The following is a 10,000-nucleotide window of genomic DNA, read 5'->3' on the forward strand; positions in this document are numbered from 1 at the left end:
CATCACGACTTACGAAGACATGTTCCCCCGGTCCTCCCATATACGGCACGGGGACAAGTATGAAGAATGAAAATCATGTGTGTATGAACATATAATGTGCCTGAGAGCACATTTTTTTTCTAAGTCCCAGAAATCCGTCACTGAACATCACGACTTACGAAGACATGTTCCCCCGGTCCTCCCATATACGGCACGGGGACAAGTATGAAGAATGAAAATCATGTGTGTATGAAACATATAATGTGCCTGAGAGCACATTTTTTTTCTAAGTCCCAGAAATCCGTCACTGAACATCACGACTTACGAAGACATGTTCCCCCGGTCCTCCCATATACGGCACGGGGACAAGTATGAAGAATGAAAATCATGTGTGTATGGAACATATAATGTGCCTGAGAGCACATTTTTTTCTAAGTCCCAGAAATCCGTCACTGAACATCACGACTTACGAAGACATGTTCCCCCGGTCCTCCCATATACGGCACGGGGACAAGTATGAAGAATGAAAATCATGTGTGTATGAAACATATAATGTGCCTGAGAGCACATTTTTTTCTAAGTCCCAGAAATCCGTCACTGAACATCACGACTTACGAAGACATGTTCCCCCGGTCCTCCCATATACGGCACGGGGACAAGTATGAAGTATGAAAATTTTTGGTCACAGCGTGAAATCCCTCTAATGATCATGAAAATAGCATCGGATCACTTATCTGACCATAAAAAGTGAACCAAAACCCTATTTGGACAAACTTTTTGGTCCTATGAAAAATTCACTTTTCATATATGTCATGGTCGAAAATTTTCTAAGTCCCAAAAAATCACTTATTCTCGAATATCTCGAAAACTACGTATCGGACAGGGGTCAACCAAGGTGTTTTAGAAAGGTCTTTACAAGCTCTATTTAATGAGCCATAGCGACTTTCAAGTGATTTTTTGACACTTTTTCGCATATCGGCATCCTTGGTTCCCATACTGGCCATAGGCCATAGGGCACCGAACGGCCAACTTTTGGTCCGGGGGTGAAATTTTTTTTTCACGAGATTTTGATGAAAATGGCTTCGGAACGCGTTTCTAATAATGAAAAGTGAAACCAAACAGTATTTGCGAAGAAAAAATTGTCCTATGAAAAAATCACTTTTTCTTAGGGTACGGGTCAAAAATTTTCTAAGTCCCAAAAAATCACATTTTCTCGAATATCTCGAAAACTACTTATCGGACAGGGGTCAACCAAGGTGTTTTAGAAAGGTCTCAACAAGCTCTAAATAATGGGCCATAGCGACTTTTTAGTGATTTTTTGACAAATTTTGTCATATCGGCATCCCGAGTTCCCATACTGGCCATAGGCCATGGGGCCCCGAACGAAAAAATTTTGGTCCGAGGGTCAAAATTTTTTTTCTCATAAATTTGTTCAAAACGCCGTCGGAACGCGCCTTAGATCATGAAAAGTGAAAAGAAACAGTATTTTGCAAAAGTTGGGGTGGCCTATGACTTACATGGCCACGTCCTAGGTCCGAGTTCCCGAGGTCGTGTTCTTCAGTGGCGGAAAAAAATGGCCACTTGTGGGAGATGCAAAATGTTCATTTTGTATTATAGGGGACACACTATCGAAGCGAAAATTTCAGAAATGGCCTAAAACGTGAAGAAATGATGGGGTATGTACGAAAAGAAGGTTTTTATGGTCAAACGGTGAAAATTTTTTTTTTATGAAAAATTTTGGTCTCCCACCGTTCATGAATTTCTAGGACCAAAAATCGAAAAATTTGAAAACTTCACGATCGAAAGGGAAACGCATATGTGGTGTTCCTAGGTGTGTACGGTGTACGAAAAACGGGTTCACGATGAGATATCAGGCAAATAAGTGGACCTAAAGTGAGTTATACGGGTAAGACGAGGTGTCCAAAGACCGAAATAGGGGTACCAACTGAGAACGAAATGAAGGTCCCCGAAGTCGCCATACAAGTTATAGGAGGTGTCCAAAGTACGAAAAGAGTTCCATATTCGGCTGTTCCTACTATATGGTTCCCTGATTGCTGCTCCAAGGAGTAGTGAGGAAGTGTCCAAAGGTCTGTTGGGGGTATCGAGGTGATACCCTCGACGGACAATATGCACGAAAAGTGGTTCGATGATCTATCCTGTAGGTCGTACGGCAGCCATACCCGGCTGGAAGTACCGCGGTAATTCCGCAATAAAACGTTCGCCAGACGAACAAACAAATTGAATTAGCTCATCGTAGTGTACGGAAACGAAACGAAAATGTAAGGTGATTAGGGATCCGGGAGCAATCTCGCGATCCCATGGTTCGGTGTAAGAAATGATACGAAGTGTTCATAAGTCTCCTCTGGAGGCAGAACCATCGTAGCAAAGTTCGGGAACCCAAGGGTCACAAAAACTCGTAGGACGATATCCACGAATAATCGGGGACTTGTGGGGACTACCGTGCCCTGACAAGTCAACTACACCTTAACTGGTGATGGTCGTCCTACGGGGACCTGCGGGGAACAAAAGGGTCACAAAAACTCGTAGGACAATATCTCCGAATAATCGGGGACTTGTGGGGACCACCGTGCCCTGACAAGTCAACTACACCTTAACTGGTGATGGTTGTCCTACGGGGACCTGCCGGGAACCCAAGGGTCACAAAAACTCGTAGGACGATATCCACGAATAATCGGGGACTTGTGGGGACTACCGTGCCCTGACAAGTCAACTACACCTTAACTGGTGATGGTCGTCCTACGGGGACCTGCGGGGAGCAAAAGGAGTCAGAAACAATCGTAGGACGATATCCACGAATAATCGGGGACTTGTGGGGACTACCGTGCCCTGACAAGTCAACTACACCTTAACTGGTGATGGTCGTCCTACGGGGACCTTCAGGGAGCCGCAGTAAGTCGCAGGTCGTATGCGAGCCTTGATTGGTCCTGTTGGGGGCGTGCGGGGTGTAATGCCTCGGTACGTCAAATGTTGGTGTACGATGTACATCGATAATCTGACATCCTCCTGAACAACCTTTGCTCGTGTGGTTATTGGCGCTGTGGAGTCGGTGTACTGCCGCAGGTCAATGAGAGTGGTCACAACAAAGATTGTGTCACCTGATGAACGTAGAAAGAGAGTCTGCGGGGACTGGTGCCCTGGTAGACAAAAAATATCGAACAAGCAATTGACGAAGACGAATTCTGGTTGATCCTACCAGTAATATACGCTTGTCTCAAAGGTTAAGCCATGCATGTCTAAGTACAAACATAAATGAATGTGAAACCGCATAAGGCTCAGTACAACAGCCATAATTCACAAGATCATCCACCCATCAGTTACTTGGATAACTGTGGAAAAGCCAGAGCTAATACATGCAACATGCCGGGACCGCTGTCCGCTTGCGGGCGGTGGAACTGGTGCACTTATTAGTAAAACCAATCGCCTCCGGGCGGCTTGAGTTGAAGTCTGGATAAGGATGCCGATCGTATGGTCGCTTGACCGACGACAGATCTTGCAAATGTCTGCCCTATCAACTATTGATGGTAGTGTAGAGGACTACCATGGTTGCGACGGGTAACGGGGAATCAGGGTTCGATTCCGGAGAGGGAGCCTGAGAAATGGCTACCACATCCAAGGAAGGCAGCAGGCGCGTAAATTACCCAATCCCGGCACGGGGAGGTAGTGACGAGAAATAACAATATGGACCTCTCTAACGATGGTCCATAATTGGAATGAATTGAGCATAAATCCTTCAATAAGGATCAAGTGGAGGGCAAGTCTGGTGCCAGCAGCCGCGGTAATTCCAGCTCCACTAGCGTATATTAAAGTTGTTGCGGTTAAAACGTTCGAAGTTGATTCCCCGTCCAGACACGCGACCGCCGCGGGCGCCCGGCACACGCCGGATACGTTCGTGCGCGAGCTCGCGGCTGCGACTCACAATGGTGTGCCTGGGCGTCAACCTCGTGATCGGTCGGGCACGTCCCGAGCCGGTGCGTGGTGCCCGGGCAGCTCCCATTTACCTTGAACAAATTAGAGTGCTTCAAGCAGGCTAGTACAAAAGCGTCCACACCCGCCCAGGGTTGGCGTTGGCCGAGAATAATCTTGCATGGAATAATGGAACATGACCTCGGTCTGAGTCTTTTGGTTGGTTTTGTATAGACCCAGAGGTAATGATTAACAGAAGTAGTTGGGGGCATTGGTATTACGGCGCGAGAGGTGAAATTCGTAGACCGTCGTAGGACCAACTGAAGCGAAAGCGTTTGCCATGGATGCTTTCATTAATCAAGAACGAAAGTTAGAGGATCGAAGGCGATTAGATACCGCCCTAGTTCTAACCGTAAACGATGCCAATCAGCAATTGGGAGACGCTACTACATTCGGTGCTCTCAGTAGCTTCCGGGAAACCAAAATCGGGTTCCGGGGGAAGTATGGTTGCAAAGTTGAAACTTAAAGGAATTGACGGAAGGGCACCACAAGAAGTGGAGCTTGCAGAGGCGAGCTGTCAAAGGAAGCAAGCGGACGCTTTCCGTGAGCTCCTTATGATATAGTGTTTTTCGTTTAAAAAACTTACAAAGTGGTGGTGCAAATTTGTTAGAGTGGTGTACGAACACATATTTTGCGCAAACACCGTGAAGTTTTGGTGAAAAACAGTGGGAAAACGTCGATTTTGGCACACAAACATTGCGTCGTGCACCGGTGCGTGTGGCCACGAAGGGTGCGTGTGTGGTTCCGTTAGTGCGTGCGAGCGTAGCGCTCCCTTTCGGTGCGGTTGAAGGGGAGCCCGCAGCCGCTGTGCAGCGTATTTTGTTACGGACAGGAGCGGAACAGTGATAAAACATTACCCCCTAACGAGGGAAGAAACATTCAGTGAAAAACAGTGCGGAAAAGTGCGTTGACCAGCAAGCAGATACCACGTGCTAAGGGCACGTGAACTTAGCACGTAAGGGCTTGGCTGTGTCGGTGAGTGCGTGCGTAGGGTGACGTGCCGTGGTTTGACGTCTGGACAGTGGGCACACCATCGGTCATCCCGGTTGTTGTCCTGGGAGAATTCCCCCCTAGTGCCACCAGCGCCCTCTATGGGGCACTAGCGGAAGTTTCTCCGGAGACACAAACCAAAAGCTCCGCACAAACAAGCGTGCTATAATCAAATGCGGGCTGCATACCGGCCAGGCGCACGTGTCCAGTGACTTTAACGCTGGACAAAGCGACGAACCGTGCAGCAGCATAATGTCGGGAGTAGAGAGCGATGATTCGGTGGAGGTGGTCCCCGAAATCATCAAGACAAAGAAAAGGAGACTTTCTCCGCGCGTAGTGGTGACACCCCTGGAATTGTCGCCAGGGACGATGTCGTCACTACGGAGCTCTCAGGGGGCACCCAAGCCAGCCCCGAGAACACCGTTGGAAGAGCCGGACGAGGGAGCGCGGAAGCGTACCGCCCCCGCCCCGACGCCGTCGCCGAGGAGGTCTATGTCTCCTGAGATGCTGGCACCAGCCGCATCGGAGCCGACCAGCTTCCCGACGGCAGAAGTGTCGGACAGACATGCGCGGCAGTACGAGCGGGTGTTGGAGAAGCTCGAGGAGCTTACCGCTCTTTACCGAAAGAGCCAGGAGGAGAATTCGAGGCTCCGTGCGGAGCTCGATATATATCGAACGGGGGTGCGAACCGTTGTGCAGCTGGAGAATTCAGCGACTGGCGTGCGCTTGGGAAACCAAGCCTCTTCCAAGTTGCAGCCCAGCAAAAGGACACTCAGGCGCTCTCAGCAGAGGGAGAGAGCCGAGGCACGCCAGTCGCAGGGTCCTGCCCAGCATCGCATGCTGGAACTGCAGGAGCAGCTGCGCCGTGAGATCCAGGAGGAAGAGAAGCAGATGAGGGCGAGGAGCGGGCACGGGCAGCGGTCCCAGCCCCTGCAACAGCCGTACGACTTTCCGGCATCGGAAACCAGGCGGCAGCAGCAGCAATCCTACCGTGACGCCCTGGTAGGTGGTTGGCAGGTTGTGGGGAAGCGGCAAAAGGCCCAGCCTTCAGCTGCACCTCAGCAGCGGCAGCGGCCGCAACCAGCAACCAAGAGCCAACGCCCCGCACAGGCAAACCGGCGGACGAAAAGGCGACGACCAGACGCCATTCTGGTGGTTCCAGCACCGGGGGTCTCCTTCGCCGAGATGTACCGACCCATCCGGACGAGCCCGGCCCTGGAGGATGTCCAGCACTGCATCCGTATCGGCAAGCGGACACCGAAGGGGAACCTTCGGATGGAGCTGGCACGGGACATGGACTCGGCGGCGCTGTGCAGCCGCATTCAGTCCACGCTGGGAGAGCTGGGATCCGCCAGGGTCCTGACGGAGATGGCGGAGGTTGTTCTGAAAAACGTCGACAACCTCACGGAGGAGGAGACGATCAGGGAGGCGTTGAAGGCGGCACTCGCCAAGGAGCCAGCGGTGGCCTCGCTTCGCATCTGGGAGCGGGCAGATGCCACAAAGCGGGCCCGCGTGCGGCTACCGCGAGTGGAAGCGGAAGCCCTGCTCCAAAAAGATCGCCTTATTATAGACTACTCCTCGTGTCGGCTGGAGGAGGCCCCCAGGCTGGAGGCGGCAAAGCGCCGTTGCTTCCGGTGCCTGGAAAGGGGCCACATGGCAGCGGACTGCGTCGGGCCCGATCGCAGCAACTGCTGCATCAGATGCGGAGCTCCTGGCCATCGGGCGGCCAGCTGCAGCAGTGCGGTTAGCTGCATTCGGTGTGGAGGACCACATCGAATTGCAGCGCACGGCTGCAGGGGAGCTAACCTTTCCCCCCGCCGCTAAGCATGTCTGTGGGGAGCCACCTCCAGGTCCTGCAGGTTAACACCAACAGGAGTCGGAGTGCGCAGGACCTGGCTCTCCACACAATGCGGACGGAGCGGGTGGACGTTATGGTGGTGTGCGAGCTGAGTTCGGTTCCGGACGGGAACGCAAACTGGGTGGTGGACCGCGACAGGCTGGTGGCCATTGTCGCGAGCGGATACTCCCACCCGGTTCAGCGGATCTGGAGCTCGAGTTTTCCCGGCATCGTGGCGGCGGACGTGGCAGGCGTCACGATCATAGCGTGTTACGCGTCGCCAAGCATCGGGGTTCCCCAGTTTGTTCGAGATGCTGCAACGCATTGAGGTGCTCGCCTCAGGACGCCCCCGAGTGTTGCTTGCCGGCGACTTCAACGCCTGGCATAGCGCCTGGGGCAGCAGCAGGACCAACGCGAAGGGCGAGGAACTGCTACAGCTGGCGGAGGGTCTCGGGCTCGATGTCCTGAACCTGGGGAGGGAAGCCACCTTCCTCGGGAACGGCGTCGCTCGCCCGAGCATTGTGGACGTCGCCTTCGCCAGTACTTCCATCAGCAGGCAGGACCTCGTCGGGGACCCCGACAGGCAATGGAGGATGCTGGGAACTTACTCATTCAGCGACCACCGGTACATCCGCTTCGAGGTGGGGGAAAGGCCGGCGGCAACGAGCCGCAACTCTACGGGAGCAGAAGCAGCACCAGCAGTGAGAGCAGCGGGCAGACGCTGGCGGGCAAAGGAGTTTAGCCGGGAGCTGTTCGACATCGCGTTGCGGGCAGCCAACTTCGTGGAGGAGGCCACGGACCCTGAGGGCCTGACCCGAACCCTGAGCCGGGCGTGCAGCGAGATCATGGCGGAGGTTTCCCCGTCAGTCGGCCACACAGGACGTCCGGCGTACTGGTGGACACCAGAAATCGGCCGGCTACGGGAGAACTGCCGCCTGGCTTGGGAACGGTACAGCAGGGTACCGACTAGCGACACGGCAGCCCGCAGAACAGCTTCTGCACGGCACCAGGAGGCCCGCCAGCTGCTGACAGCTGAGATCCGGGCTAGCAAGCGGGACCGTTACAATGAGTTTCTGCAACACCTGGAGGATGATGAGACGGGTAGGTGGCAGGGGGAGCTCCTGCGACGGCTCGGAGGGAGCCGCGTCGCACAAGAACGCGATCCGGCCGTTCTGCAGCGCATTGTGGACGCGCTGTGCCCGAACCACCCCCCTGTTGCCTGGCCTACCATCGAATCGGACGGCGTCGACATCAGGCCAGTGACGGAGCAGGAGTTGCTCGACATCGCAGCTGGCCTGAACCCTCGGAAGGCGCCCGGTCTGGATGGACTGCCGAACGCTGCCCTTTCGGCTGCCATCCGGGCGCATCCGACGACGTTCGCGAGGCTCCTCCAGGAGCAGATGGATGCTGGCCGCTTCCCGCGGCAATGGAGGAAGGCGAAGCTGGTGCTGCTTCCCAAACCGGGAAAACCCCCGGGCGAGCCGTCATCGGTGAGACCGGTGATGTTGCTGGACACGCCCGGCAAGGTGTACGAGCGAGTACTGCTGAACCGCCTGAACGACCACATCGAGATGCCGACGGAGCCGCTCCTCTCCGAATACCAGTTCGGCTTTCGGCGTGGTCGGTCGACACTTCAGGCGGTTGGGCTGGTGATGGAGGCTGCCAGATCTGCGATGAGTTTCGGGCGAACGAATAGACGCGACAAGCGCTGCCTGCTTGTCGTTGCTCTGGACGTCCGTAACGCCTTCAATTCCGCAGACTGGCAGGCCATAGCACTGGCGCTGCAGACCAAAGGAGTGCCCTCAGGACTGCGCAGCATCCTGCAGGAGTACTTCTCCGACCGTGAGCTGACGTATGATACCAGCTCCGGTCCGGTAACACGCCGAGTAACGGCAGGTGTTCCGCAGGGGTCCATTCTGGGCCCCACCCTGTGGAATATCCTGTACGACGGCGTGTTCGGAGTGCAGCTGCCGGAAGGTGCATCCGTCATCGGCTTTGCGGACGACCTGGCAGTACTCGCCAAGGGGTGTACACCGGAGGAGGCGGCAGGTGTAGCGGAGGAAGCTGTGGCAGCGATTTCCGCCTGGATGGAGCAACATCGGTTGCAGCTGGCCCCGGAAAAGACGGAGATCGTCCTCATCTCCAGTCTGCGTCGGGGCCATCCAGCGGTGCCCGTAGTGATCAACGGCGTCGAGGTCCGCTCGAAGCCGGCGATACGCTACCTCGGGGTCATGCTTCACGACCACCTCTCGTGGAAGCCACACGTCGAGAAGGCCACCGCAAAGGCACTCCGTGTGGTGAAGCTGGCCACCGGCGTGATGTCCAACCACGCCGGACCGAGGATGGCTAAACGTCGGCTGCTGGCAGCAGTGGCGGACTCGGTTGTGCGATACGCGGCACCCATCTGGGCGGAGGCGGTGAAGTTCCAGTGGTGCAGGCGGAAACTGGAGCAGCTGCAGCGACCTTTGGCGAAAGGTGTCGCCAGGACCTTCCGTACCGTCGGCTACGACACGGCGGTAGTGCTGGCTGGACTGGTCCCGCTACACCTGCAGGTGGACGAGATCGCGCGGTGCTATACCAGGCATCAACGGGCGTTGCAGAGGCGGGTGCTGATAGACAAGGAGGTCATCAAGCGGCTGGAGCACTCGGCGACCATCAGGCAGTGGCAGACATCGTGGGACCAGGATGCCGCTCATCCGACCGCGAGCAGGTTCCTACGATGGGCTCACCGCGTGCTGCCGGATATTGCCGGCTGGGTAGGTAGGAAGCACGGCGAGGTTGATTTCTTTCTTAGCCAGGTACTCTCCGGACATGGCTTCTTCCGGGAGTACCTACATGCTATGGGTTTCACCTCTGCCCCGACCTGCCCCTTCTGCGCCGACAACACCGTGGAGTCGGCAGAGCACGTGGTGTTCCACTGTCCGAGGTTCGCCGACATAAGAGTGCAGTTCCTGACGGACGCGGACGGCGTCGTCATTTCCCCCGATGAGCTGGAGCGTTTTCTGCTGTCGAGCCCGGAGGCTTGGCAGCGAACGGCCACGGCAGCACGGCGGATCTGCAGCTTCCTACAACAAAGGTGGCTGGAGCAGCAGGTTGCCGAAAACGCGGCCATCGCTGGCGGGATCGTTTCCGCCAATGAGCTGGCGGAACGCGTTCGGCAACAGGTCCGCCGTGAAGCCAGAAACGCTGGCCAACGGCGAAGACGCCGGC

Source organism: Anopheles stephensi, unplaced genomic scaffold (assembly GCF_013141755.1).
Source record: "Anopheles stephensi strain Indian unplaced genomic scaffold, UCI_ANSTEP_V1.0 ucontig213, whole genome shotgun sequence".
NCBI lineage: Eukaryota > Metazoa > Arthropoda > Insecta > Diptera > Culicidae > Anopheles > Anopheles stephensi.